Here is a 14,188-nt window from a genome sequence, read left to right as displayed (position 1 = left end):
TTTTTTTTTTTTGCGGGGGGAGGGTTGGGTGGAGAGGGAAGAGGGCAGGAGTGTGGGGAAAGATTGCTAACTAATGAAAGTATATATATATATGTACACACACAAGACTGGATGAAAATTTTTTTTCTTTTTTTTCCCTCAACGTATTAATGCAATTTGACTATCCTCTTGATAATTGCACTTTCTGGAGTAATCAGTTCTGTATGGTTTTTTTGCTTTTTGTGGGAGGAAGGTGAAGGCATATCTTTTAAATGAAAACAAAATATGTATTTGGATTGTTCAAAGTCCTTCGTGTCTTATAAGGAACAGTGGCAGTTTTTTCCTCTTGCCATTCACTTGTCTGCCTGTCAGCAGTTTTTACTTTTAACCTGTGACAGAATTAAATAATCAGCCACTGAAACTGACTTCATTTGAAATCACTCTTTCCTCTTTCTTCACCCCCAAAAAAAAAAAAAAGAAAAAAGAAAAGAAAAAAAGGTTAGTTAAATGGAGTGAGAGCGGTTTTCAATAGCTCTGTGGCTGTGCTGTGTGTACACTTTGTGATATTCAATTAGGACTAAGGAACAACAACAACAAAAAGATGTTAAAGTATTTTACATAACCAAAGGATATGTGTACTTTAAACTGTGTTTGCTGTTACATTTACCACCCCCCACCACCACCACCAAGAATTTCTCCTGAAAAGAGAGAGATGGAAAGAGAATAGGAAAGAAAGAAATAACAGGAGGGCAAAGCTGCCAGGCGCCTGTAGTGTGGCCGTGGTCACTGCTCCCTCATAACACAGATGTGAATGCGAGGAAAGGGACTTCAAGACCCGTTGCGTGACACACACTTCTGGTTGGACTCTGGTGTCTGTAGAGCTAAACAGGCACCGCTCTTACACTCTAGGAAGGATTTGATTGAATTTTGCATTTGGAACTTGTTGACTTTGAACCGATCAATAAGAAGACTGTTTATTTTAGATGCACATAATTTGCCCTGAGAAATGTTTTAAGGAGGAGAGAGCACAGCTTTTTTTTCCCCCGGAGCTGTTGGAGCGAATGGGATTGCCAGATGGGCGATTTCCCTCTGTGATGTTAAAGCTGTAATATATATTCAGAGCAGATTGGGCTGCTGCCTGTGATGAGGAGGATATTACATTTATAAATTTTAAATCGGAGCTCGGACAATGTGCTGAGAGCAGAAATTGGATGGTTTGACTGTTCACCGTATTGATACTTAAATGTGATTTCTGAGTAGTAGTAATAATAATAATTACAATAATATGTAAAAAGCACTCTACCAAGGCATTCAAATAATTCATAACATTTAACAGCAGCTAAGTGTGTAAATTGCTCCCCTCAAGTCTCTGTGTACTATTAATAGTCACATAATTTATTTCTCTGTGTGTTTAAATGCCGGATGTACAAATGATGTTCAGAAGGAGTTTTGTTGTCATGAGCTTGAATTTGGTGTGTGTATAGAGACACTTGTATAATAACTGTAAAGTGATATTAGTGGCTCCTATTTTCTAATTCTATTACTCTGTGATTATTTTTAGATTTTGTTTTTCTTAGATGTGTGGGCCTAAAGGAACCAGGGCTAAAAACCTGAAAGGCTAGAAAGTGGGCAAGTGCTTACACTCTGGCAGCTCTGCTGTTGCAAATTAAAAGTGTGTTGTGGTCAGGAAATGAAAGCTACAATGTCTCTTTTGAACAAGTCGTTTATCAAGAGAAACATCTATCAGGGACTGCCTTGTCACATTGATCCTCTAAAAGTTAGGTCCGAGGTGGAAGCTGCTTTGATGTTTTTGATCCTAAATTTAATACAACAGGAAAAAAAAAAAGCCAAGATATTTTGACCAGTATAGATTTTTTTCAAAAAATATTTCCTGAAACCAACAAGATCTATTTATTAGTGTTGTACTATGTGTGAACTTTTCTAGCCATCACAGTTGAAAGATTGAAGGGAAAATCCTAGGCTTTATACACTGATGATATAAAAGTACACATTTATAATACATTCAGTTATGACTGGCTTCTTGGTTGAACTGAGCATTTTAGAGATAGGCTGTTCAGAAGGAAAATTATTTTGAGAATATTTGGAAGAATATCAGTCAGTTTTTCATTCATTTAAATTATAGTTTTCCTCTTGTCCTCTTCCTCTTTTATTTCTTTATTCCCGTTTCCTATCTGCAATTTATTTGTGAAAAAAATTTGCTTTAATTTGGGAGAGAAATTTTTTCACATAAAAACTATTTCCCCAAACATGTTTTCACACATCATTGCTATTGTTTATTAACTGTGCATGTGGATGGCTATCAGTATAAACTACAAGGACTCACAAGTCCTTTGGAATTTCAGCTTAAAAGGAGAAGTATCAGATTAAACATGTCATGTATTCTTCAAAACTGATTACATTGAATGCATAATTTAAAATTTAAAAGCTATTGTTAAGAAAATGGCAAAAGTGTTTTTCCCTCCCCAAAAGCATGTTCTGAAACATTTAAAAGAAGCCTGTTTTATTTTTGGAGGCAAAGATAAGAAAGAAGTATTCTTTCTTTGAAATACAGTTTTTGGATACTTGCTTTATGTTGCTGGTGGCTACTTGCTATTTCGTGTAGGTCTATTTAAATAGGGAAGAGTGTGGTGGGAGTTTTAAGATGTGTAATACTTGCTAATTAATCATGTCAGAAATGAAAGAATCATAGCAGGGTAATAAAAATCTCATTGTTGTTTTCCTGGAAGAGAGTAAGACTTCTGTTTGGAAGCTGTACATGTGAGTTGACTTGCTTTTCTTTCCTCCTCAAGAGATAGAGTTTTAGATGGAATTATTTTAAGAAATATTTGTTAGGCAGAATTTTTTTTCTCCTGACTGTACCAAGTTTGTGGCATTCTTAAAATTGTAGCTGGTATCTTCTGAGTGAAAATAGATTTTTTTCGGTAGTTGTATTTAATATTCTTGCAGCTTCATTTCCAGTGCTATTTTTTCCATAAGTGGCATATCATTTTTTGGTTGTTTTCACTAGTGTTAGTCAGAAACTTTGAAAATCATTTGAAAGCAGCTACTTTTGATAAACGTAGGAGACAGCAGAAATTCATTAATTACTTTCAGAAAATACATAAGTGTGACCAGAGGGGAGAAAATAAGTAGTATTTTAAGAATCCATGGAAACAATCCATATTATTAATTATTATCTACAATAGTTTAAAATACTGTATAAGCTTCCTGAAAAGATAAATGAGTAATTTCATTACCAGTAAATTCTTTTTTTTTTTTTTCCCCACTGACTTCCAGGTTGTTACCTTTTAAAATTTAGTATTTTGTTTAGTTTGTGCAGAGGTGCAAATCCCAAAAGTTTGAGTGTCTGGAACATTTTTCAGAATTTTCATCTTAAGGTGAAGACAGGCTATGCTAATGCTCCCCTGTTTTTGTCTGTGTGAGTGTTTGGATCCCTTGAATGATTGCCTAATTAAGTAATCAGTTTTAATGGCCCCAAATCAGCAGAATTATTAGGTGTATTTGAAACAATTGCAGGCTTTTATGTTTTGAACTTTATGGTTTGTTCTTAGAACCCTGGTTGAATAGCAATGCTTGATGTTTTACCTTTGATCAATATACTCTCGAGTACAAATTTCATATACTACTTTTATAAAGTACCACATTCATTGTTATAGAGCTAATAAATTTAATTACCAGGAATTTAAATTGATTTGTAAATTTTTGATTGGGAGAAATTGTTCTGCAGACATTTGTGGAAATACCATGTTACTGATCAATAAGACTTGATTAATAAGCATATCTGCTTTTCTTTTAGTCATTGATAAATTAGAAGAAACAAATGGTACAGAAAAAGATGTAGTTTGCCTACTCATTTGAAAAAATCTTCATATACTTGTGTATTTCTTTTGAGATATATAAAATGTATTGATTTATCAGTAAGTGGGATTTAGAAATTGTTTTTGGGTATCACTTAAAAGATTTTTAAGTCCAAAAACAACTGTTACATATATGTATGTGTGTGTGTGTGTGTGTGTGTGTGTGTGTATATATATATATATATAGAGAGAGAGAGAGAGAGAGAGAGAAAGAGAGAGAGAGAGAGAGATTATACCAACATTTTTCAAAAACATATAGCCTGTTTAGCAATATCTTTTCCATGGTTAAATTTTTGTCATTTTCTTTCTTTTTCCTAATTTTGAATTTTTATTATAAACTTTTTCATTTAACTTCTGGCAAATATTAAAGTGCACTTGCTTTGGCATATTTGCTGATCCTTTTGATCTTGTTATGTTATGTAAATGACAATGATATTCGTGGGATGATTATTAAAGTAAATGCAAATAATAGAAATATAGACAAAAAGATGTTCAAAAATCAATTAAATTGGTGAGTTTGAAGCAAATGAAAGGCAGGTGACTATGCTAAGTTTCCTTAGGGCAACACACAGGTGCCTGAGCTCTGCCTGAGAACGGAACACCCTTGCGATACCTGTTGCCCAGACTGGTCTTAGCTGAGACTGAGGAGGCAGAACAGATAGCTGATTGAAAACCAGCAAAACATGAGATATCATATGGCGCTTCCTCTTAATAATATTTACATATTTTATGCAATAAATCTGTTTGTTTTCTCATTATTTGAATATTGACACTTTACTTAACATTGCATATGGTGGGCTGTTGTTTCAGTGTATTAGCAGAGGCAATAAATTCAAAGAAGAATTTCAATTCAGATGTATTTATGTTAAATATATGTATAAATGGTTATATTTTCTCATATTTTAGCTGTTATGACTTTTGCAAGGCATTTATCGTATCACTGCTTCCAATCATTTTTTAAACTGGTACATCTTACAAGTAGAATGCATGATTTATTATATAAAAGCCAAGGTTAGACTTTTTTATCCTGCAATTTGGTTTAGGTATTTTTATTTTTGTGCTGGGAAATCTTTTTTAAAAAAAATATTTTTTGTAGTCTTGGACAGTTTGCTTCTTGCTAGCATTTTGTTCTCATTTTCATAAGATGAGTAGCTTTTATTAAAATAGTAATACATAATTTGCTAATATATAATTGTCAATAAAATTCTTTTGCAGCAGATACCAAGAAAATGTTTTCATTTTCTCATTATTGTACTATTGAAAATGCTTTCTTCAGTTTCTTTGCTTTGAGTTTTGATTTCTGCTGATAATTTGTGTATTTGTTCCATTCCACTTGAAGATATAGTGCTGACGAGAGAACAGAAAGTACATTGTCCTCTACTCAGTCCGCCCCAAATCTTTTTCTTTTTTCTTTTGTTTTTCCCAACGTTATTGTCTTATGCCATACTTTTTAAATAACTAACAAGTAAATGTCATATATATATATATATGTGTGTGTGTATACTATATATGTGTGTATATATATATATAGTATATATATATATATATATATATATATATATATATATACATATATACATATACTATAGAGAATGAGTGAGGAAATCCTAGTCATGGAAACAGTAACATTTACAATAAAATTTAAAAGTAGTACAAAGTGAAGTCATGGATTTCTATATATTTATATATTGCAGTAAACATTTTGCTCTTCTTTGACTTATTCTTCCCATCTACAAATACTGTCTCTTTCAACTAGGGCCTAATTTCCAGAGTCCAGCACAAAATTAAAGTACGAGGCACCATTTTCAATATTATTGATAATTTCGAGGCAGTCAAAGGAAAACATTTAACCCAATGTAGGTTCCTTCTCTGAGGGGAGCCTCTGTGCTTGCACAGGTCACAGGGCAATGAAGCCAACTTGAAACTACAGCCTGCTGTCTAGAGTCAGTATGGGGGGAGTCACGGGCTGGGTTCCTACTTGGAGGCTGATTCCACAGTTAATCCAGGTGCCTTTGCCTAGGAGATACTAATGGCAGAAGTATAAGAGAGTGGGTGGCAAGCCCGAACCACTGGCCATCTCCTGCTCCATCTATGAACTGCTACCTAAGATATTTGCTTTTGTCCCGTGTTACTCTGCATCTCATATATTCAGTGAATGTTCATGCAAATATTCCTAAGAGGAGCTTTGTAGTTTTAAAATGTTTGCACAGAGGTAGATACTTAAATGTTTATTCCCCAAGCATAGAGTCATCATAATGGAATTATTTCAGTGGAGATTTGTAATAATCTGGAAGCTTCTATATTGTCATGTGCCACCTTCACCTCTTCTTAAGGTTGAGGCACAAATAAAGTAAGGATTTTAAATACAGAAATCTTAAATTAGCTAAATATACAGAGACTTCTGACCTTTTAATAAAAGCGTACCTCACTGAGTGACAAGGAAGAGGGGCAAACACAAAAATAATTCCTGTGTTATGATAGTATCAGTATTGCTATTTTGACATTAGAAAGTGGCATTGTAGCTGTATAAACATGCGTTGACAGCTGTGTTAAAGATGAAAAGTAACTCTTTCATGCAGCAGCAGTAACTTTGCTGTGTCTTGTTTTTAAGTTGTGAGCTTAGTTCCTGAACTTGTCCTCTCTGACCTGTGATGACCAAGTGTAGCTCCTTACCCCTTTGGCTTGAACAATCTGTGTAGCTGGGTAGATAAAACATTAACATTGTTGTTTCCCAAGGCACTCTTCTCCAAAGCAGCAAACTTCATCTTGAGATGCTAAAACTTAAATTTTAAAGTCAAGCAGTGGTTTTTCAAATCAAAACTGAAATATGATGGAATGTCCAGCAAGTATGGATCTGAGTGCACTTGAAGTTGCACCATTTATTTTCAAAGACATTTCTCACATCAGATAAGTCTGCCAGGAAGGAAAATATCAAAGAGCTAGGGAAAAGTAACTATTCTTTTATGTAATCCAAGACTGGGGTGGGAATGGGAGCTTTAAAGGTATTTTTGAGGAAGAAAAAAAAATGAACTTATTTTGAATGGACTGTATGGTAAGAAATACTACATACGAGACCTAAGATGAAAAATCTTTGCCCTGTGTAATAACAAAATATAGCTGTCTAAATTGATTCGCAGTTTAATGCAAGGAGGCTAGAACCCACTTCATTAACATTCGCCCCACCAATTTAGGAATTCTTCGCTTTTAAAACCTTGCAAATTTGAAATCTGTTACTAGGAAGTCACAATTCATATTTTTAAATAGTCTGTGCTCTAGTATAAGTTCTTCAGTATATTTTGAATCAAGGATTTTTTTGTTAACTTTTGCTTATCCTTTAATATATTTTCATATCAAATATTTGGCTTTTAAAATACTTAAGCTAGCAATATAGGTAAATATGTGACAACATTGTGCATTATGATAACAAAAACTATTTTATTTCTCCGATAGTCACTTCTTTCTCTTTCTGATTCAAATTGAAGTTACAACTAAACACTTTCTCTAAGATCATATACTTCAATGATGCTAAATTATAAATCTTAATTAGGTATGATTCACTGATTTTAATCTTACAAGATAATTATTCTGAGTAGGATTAAAAGGTTCCCTTAATATTGAAGACATTTTCATTATACTCCTCATTTTAAGATCAAACAAATGCTATTAAATAAACAGTATTGTTATTCTTTTATGCTTAACAGTTAGTATTTTTGAATTTAAATATATGGAGGAAGAAATGAGGATAATATAGAGCAGTCAGCGTTTGCAAATTTTAAATGCTTTGGATAAATCTCACTGCTAGGAATTACATGGACCTAAGGGAATTTTTAAAATAAAAATTACAGTTTTGATTATCTAAATGGAATATGCTCTTGTGCCTGTGCACAGATACATTTCTTTGTAAAGGTATTGATGTCAGGGACGCTTTTGGTATTTCTTTATGAGTAATTAGGTTAACGGGGTTAGTTAGAAAATATATCCTTTCCTGGAAAATGAAAAATTACATTCAAGCAGAAGTAAAAGAGTAGAACATATTCATGGCTTTAAGTACTTAAAAAGATATTTTATGACTCATTTTTAAAGGATAGTACCCAATATGTAACTTGTTAAGAATAATAGCTATTTTTACTTTTAAAAGCACATTTATATTAAAACTGTCTTGCTGTTCTTGACTCACAAATCTGGAGTCAATTTTAGGCCCAACCTACAAAAGATGTGGGTGTGATCCCTCAGCCCTGCCCCGCTATCCTCTGCCAGTACAGCAAGTGCAAAGTTTTCTTTTAAAGAGAGGTTTTCATTTGCATTGCTCAAAAGATTAAGAAACACGGGGGAGGAGGTACTGATGTGACCTCGATATAGACATCGAGACTGGAATGGCCTGAATCCATGTCCAAAAACCTGGAAGGAAAAAAAAGCATCCTTAGCTTTGGAATTTTATATGCACGTGTGAGCAGTGTCTGTTCTTTCTCCAGAAGATTTTAAATGTAGTATGAATAAAATAAGCCTAATTTAAAAAATATGTTTTGAGAATACCGGTTAACCAGCTATTGATACAAATTTACTTCTGTGGTAAGACAGTAAAATCTTACTTAGAAATAAATTTTTAGTCTGAGCTAGTATCCTTTTAGGAAAATTCTGTGTGGAATCCTTTTTTTTATTTATAAAGTATCTATCAATATCATATAAATGGTTAAAGTATTAGGAAAAATCCAATATTGACATTCTATATTATATTTTGTTCTTTTTAAATCCCTTAATGTGTTTATTTGCTTTTTGTTAATGTTGTTCTTTTATTTTAGTTTTCAGTTAAAAAGACCTGGTGGGTCTTTTTACTATTTTTAGTGTTTAGTTTTTAAAGATACCTCCCAAAGACTGTACAGCCTGTAGAACAGGTTTATTCATTATGATGGGTTGAAAAGATCTATAGTTTTGTGACAGGGTAAGGATATTTCCTTGAAATTCTTCTTATCAAAATCTCACTCAGTAAGCTATCATCTGGGAGATGTTGCACATGTGCACCTAAATATATGTCTTAAATATTCCCCTGTATTTTCTAACAGCTGACTCTGTAGTTACACTTTGCATGGGGTGGTGGGGCGGGTCCCCATTTTGTTACTCATGTGCTCAATAATATCCTTACTGTTACAGCCAAGCCTGTATTGCTAGACTGTGATCTCACTACCTACCTGGGCACTGTTTTGACGGCTTGGTTTCTTCTTTTTATACTTATCTGCAAGGCTGGTTATTACTTGATCATCTGGAAAATCAAATTTCCCTTGAGCCACCAGTATATGATATTTAGATGATGAGGAAGTAGTTTGAATTAATTAAGATGATATTAGGGTGTGTAGGGGGGGAAAGTAAAGCCTCATTTGTTGTCATGAACAAACTGTCCTTGATGAAAGGCAACTTGTAGGAATGGGGGAAACAGCTAGAAGAAAAGAAATTAGGGCAAGTTGTTGAGGCACATCTAAGGTAAGGAGTGTTTTCATGACTCTTGCTAAAGATGATATTGCCCATTATGTAAATTAAATCCTAATATAATTATGTGTGAAAACTGAGCACACAATAGAAATTTGTGACTACTGCTCATTAAACAGCCGGCAGCACGATAGTCTAAACCAGTTATCGTCTTCTTAAAGATGGAAGATTCCATGTCAAGTTTTTTTTTTTTTTTTTTTTTCTTTAACTGGGATACTGGGATTAAACCCAGACTCTTCACACTGAGCTACATCCTCAGCCCTTTTAACAACTTTTTTGTATGAATGTTTTTGTTCTCACTTACTTTGCCAAGTGGCTCTCGAACCTGTGACCTCCTTCTTTCCTTCTCAACACCTGGGTTACAGGCATGAACAACCTTACCTGGCTTCTATAGCAACGTCTTATTCAGCTGTGATTATCCAACTGAAAATAACGTGTCCTGTTTTTTCCCCTTAATTTGAAAAAAGTATAAAAGCATTTATAATTTTAAAGATAATTCATTTCACTTTTGTTTCAAACCCCCCCCCCATGTTCCCAATTTACCACCAGGTCAAGTTAGAAGTATAGAAGAAAAGAAACCTAGGACTAATGTGTATCTTTAATAGGCCTTTTATTTTGAAAATATTGTATTTATTGTCAAAAGTTCAAATCATGGGACTAGGCAGATTTATTAGTTGGTTTAATTTTAGCAAATTTGATGATAAAATTTACATCTGATTAACTTCATAAGCAAAAAATAAAAAAAAAGCAAGATTCCAAAACAAACCAAATAATAAGAAAACTTTCCTTTAAGTCCTATCCCAGACCAGTTACATGACGTTTTGTGAGATGACTTATTTCATCTATGTCCTACAGGTGATTTAAAGTAAAGTTAGGGTTAAGAAATGCTTCTCTAAATCATTAGATTTATACTTAAATTTTAAACTTTAAAAGAATTATTCTTGGTTAACATTATAAAAATATTCATCCATAACTGAATAGGCTGATTACCTATACAAGAGTTCAGTGACCTATCTAGGTACCACCCAACAGAGGAGAACATTGCCATCAAAGGGGACCTCAGAAACTGAGAGTGATGAGACACAGTGTCACCTGAAGCAGTGTGTGATTTTTTTTTTTTTTTTTTTTTACATTGGGTAAAGCCATTCAGTCTCCCTGAGCATTGCTGTTTGTTTGTTTGTCTGTCTGTCTTGGTATCAGCAATTGGACTCACACTTGCCAGGCAGGTACTTTGTGCTACTGAACTATATCCCCAGCTGTTTTGTTTTTTTTTTTTTTTTAATAAAAGAAAGGATAATCCAATGACTATTAAGTGTTTTTTTTTTTTTTTTTTTTTTTTGCATTTCTATATAATTCATGATTGCTTCATCATGAACTAGTGAGCTTGAGTAATTTGGAATCTTTAGTGGCTTATAGCTGAAAAGAGTTTTCTGTTTCTCTTAAAGAAGCTCAAGAAATTGTCTTGGAAAGAATGAAGGGAAGCTCAAGGACCATTTATCACTTTGTTGAGCCCTTTTGAAGAGATGGTAACCATTCATTAAATATTCTTACTAATTGGTTGCAAGCAAAAGTGTCAGCAATTCTAATATCTTGAGAGTTGATGAGTATTAGTTAGCTAATGCTTTGCCTCTGTGAGAGATTTAAATAGACTGACAATCAGATTAAGTTAAGCAGTGGAGTTAGAGACCTTAAATCCTTTTTATTTCTTTCTTAAAAAATATAACGTAGATCAGTCTGAATGTTGTATCTTCATCAGACTGAAAGCAATTCCCTCTTTCCTCTACTTCTTCCACTCTGGGATCACTTTCTTCTTACTCTGAAAAGCTCTTTGTCACCTGTTGAAATTCTACAGAACTCTGGCACCCAGGTCAGAAGTTACATCATCTGTGAAAACTTCATCAGATCAATTTTGACATCTACTTGCTGTTCCCTAAGTACTTTTAAAATAGCTACTTTTGATCATTAACGTCGTCTTTTTCTCACTGTAGATTGCTGAAAACATGTGTTTCTCCTTCGTAAAATATAAATTCCTTGAAAATGGACACATCAAGCTCATTATTTTAATCTCCTCAACATTTGTGCGTGGTGTAAAACCTATAAGAAATATTCAGTAAATGTTTGGTGAGTTAAATTGATAAAAGTGAGAGAAACTGTCCCTTTTAGTAATCTCTTGTTAATACTACTTTTAAAAGAATCAAAAGATAGCTTTGAAACTGTTTAAAGAATGAATGTTAAAATTGTGTATCTGTTTCAAAAATTGAAACTTGTGAATTATTTGTGGATTTTTCAAAGGAAAACTTTATAACCCTGGAAATTGTTTTGTAATTGTACTATACTTAAAATATGCTTACAGCCATTTTATTATCATATCTCAGTGTAAAAGGTGTCCCGAAGTTACTTAGACCAGACTTCCTTACGAATATTACAGCACTTTGTGTGGTAAGATAGGACGTGCAAACCACATGATCTTCAATAAATAAAATTTTCATTGCCTCTGTAGTTTTTTCTTTTAACATTTTACTTGGCAGATTTTTGTTCTGTTCCCCAGTGTCTGACACTTTTAATTTATATTTTACTAACCACTCAGCAGTAAACAACCTAGCTGAGATTATACCCCTGACCCCTGATGTCTACTGGATCAGTTGCGTTACCAGTTGAGTTTGTGCATTTGGGGAAGGGTTGGTTTCTTTCTCCAGTCTGTCACCTAGTGTTACAATAAATAATGTTACAAAGTTTTCTAAGGGAAATTCAATTTGATGAAGTTAAAAGTACTTAATCAACAATATTTTAGAAAGTTTCTATTTCATAATTGTAGTTTTAAACCTAAATATGTATCAGGGAAAAGCATGTGGGAGAAGCATGTTTCTGAAAAAAAGTCAGAAACAAAGATTTTATCGTCGCTCGTTTAAAAACACTGTTTTACTAAGGAGATTTCAGTATAAATCTAGGTTTATCTCACACTCTCCTAAGTGTAAGAAATATCTGCATTGCTGACTTGGTTTATTACAAAGTTCTACCGTGACAAATGTCTTACAGTAGACAAATGTTGCTTACTCAATTGCATTCAACCATTGCATCTTCAGCAAAGAACTTCCACCGTGAAGGACAGTGTATCAGTATAATCTTAGGTAGTAGTTCTTAATAAAGGTGAAGACACAATAGGTTAAAAGTAGCAAAACCATTTTTGCAGTTTGGCCACAGCATTGAAGACTCGTGTATTTAGTTTGTTGAATAGCACTTCCCATTTTCAGGAAGCCACTCAGTAGCTTGAGGTAAGTTAAAATTATTGAAATATATTCAAATTCATCAGATTAATAAAGACCAAGAGTTGTAGAGTTTTATAAAACTAGCTTGCCAGCAACCAAACTAAGTCAAGGGAAGATTTAAAAAATCTTGCTTTAAAGTTCTTATTTATTGCTGAGTTGTTAGTACAGTATAAATTAAAAGTATCAGACACTAAACAGAACAAAAACGTGCCAAGTAAGATGTTAAAAGAAAAAGCTAGAGAAGCAGTGAAAATGTTATTTGTTGAATTCAGAAATTATGAGAATTCTAAAAGAATAAAAGTATCCATGCAGATTATTCAGACCTAAAATGTCAATATTTTAATCTTTTCATAGAGAAGAGTTGGAAGATGATGTCCCTGAGTGGACAGTAACACCAAGTAATATCCACAGTACATGAACATGATTTAAAGTCAGTGGTCAGTGATTTATTGTGTTGTAGTTGTTATTATTTGCCCCGTATGCGTGGTTGGCATCTGTTAGTAATTTAAATTTTATTAGGTCTAGGCATGGCAATTCTTGAAGAATATGAGATTATATTTGTTTTCTTACTTTAAAATATGAAGTAAAACATAAAAATCTTCTGAAGTATGCAACTATATATGTGTGGGTATGTGTGCATATGTGTGTAGGCATTTGGGCAGGGTGGGCGGTTGGTCACTAGAGCAACCTCATGACAGCATTGGAAGCTCTTTCATTCTCAGTGGGCCACTTGGTAATTCCATGTAGGTTTCATCTAAATCAGTGTTGGTGAATCTTTTAGAACTTTGGTGATACAAACAACTCACTGCAGTATGTGTGACATGAGTTCGCCACCACTGATTCTAAGTGAACCAAATGAAATCTCAGATTTTTATGGGTGACCCAAGTCTTTCTGGGAGGTGACACTTATTTGTCCGTTAGAGGTTGAGTTTGCTGTGATGTTCAGTTGAAGTTTCAGTAAATGAGATTTATGAAAAATTAGTTAAAACAAATTAAAAGTGGGTTTTATAATACAGTTCATGCTAAAATGGATTAAATGTATTTATCATACGTGCATAAAGGTAATGTCTTTTAATGATTACTTATGTTTAGAATAAAAGCTAATCACAAGTGAACCACTTAAAATTTGTTTTCATTACATGATTGTTTCCTTTGAGTAAATAACCACACCTTCTTTTAGCACTCATTCTTTGTCCAGGGTATAGATTATTTGTGGTGCCTGTGTCCTTGAAGAAATGTAACATCTTTCACAAGATTTTGTACAAGTGAAATCAGATACCAGTTTTTATTGCACAAGCAAGCCTACAAATGTTTCTCTTTAGAGACATTTTTAATAGAAACAGTAAGGTATAAATCATTTAAGCAATTACCTGGACATTGTGGAAATGGGGCTTGGCTTGTTCTGTAGCCCCAGATGTTTCCAGATTCCAGTAATAACCCAGCCCAGATATTTACAGCTTAATTTTCTGTGCGTGTGCACTTGTCCACAAATGGCTCCTATTTCCCATTTTCTGTTGGACAACTGGGCTACTTAGAGGTAAAGAAAATGATTTTACTGTGGGTGATGATAAACATTAATGGTTA

General features: G+C 33.5%; 1 protein-coding gene across 4 annotated transcripts in view; it reads left to right on the top strand.

Moving 5' to 3' along the window:
• Fign (fidgetin, microtubule severing factor) overlaps positions 1–14,188 on the top strand; it is a 126,249-nt gene that overhangs the window by 1,587 nt on the left and 110,474 nt on the right. The gene's annotated exons all lie outside the window — the stretch shown is intronic.

This window comes from Cavia porcellus, unplaced genomic scaffold (genome assembly GCF_034190915.1).
Source record: "Cavia porcellus strain 051 isolate PalLab524CR breed Dunkin Hartley unplaced genomic scaffold, mCavPor4.1 scaffold_12, whole genome shotgun sequence".
In the NCBI taxonomy this organism is placed as follows: Eukaryota; Metazoa; Chordata; class Mammalia; order Rodentia; family Caviidae; genus Cavia; species Cavia porcellus.
The sequence above is the reverse complement of the archived record's forward strand: the minus strand, read 5'-3'. Positions and strand labels throughout refer to the sequence as shown.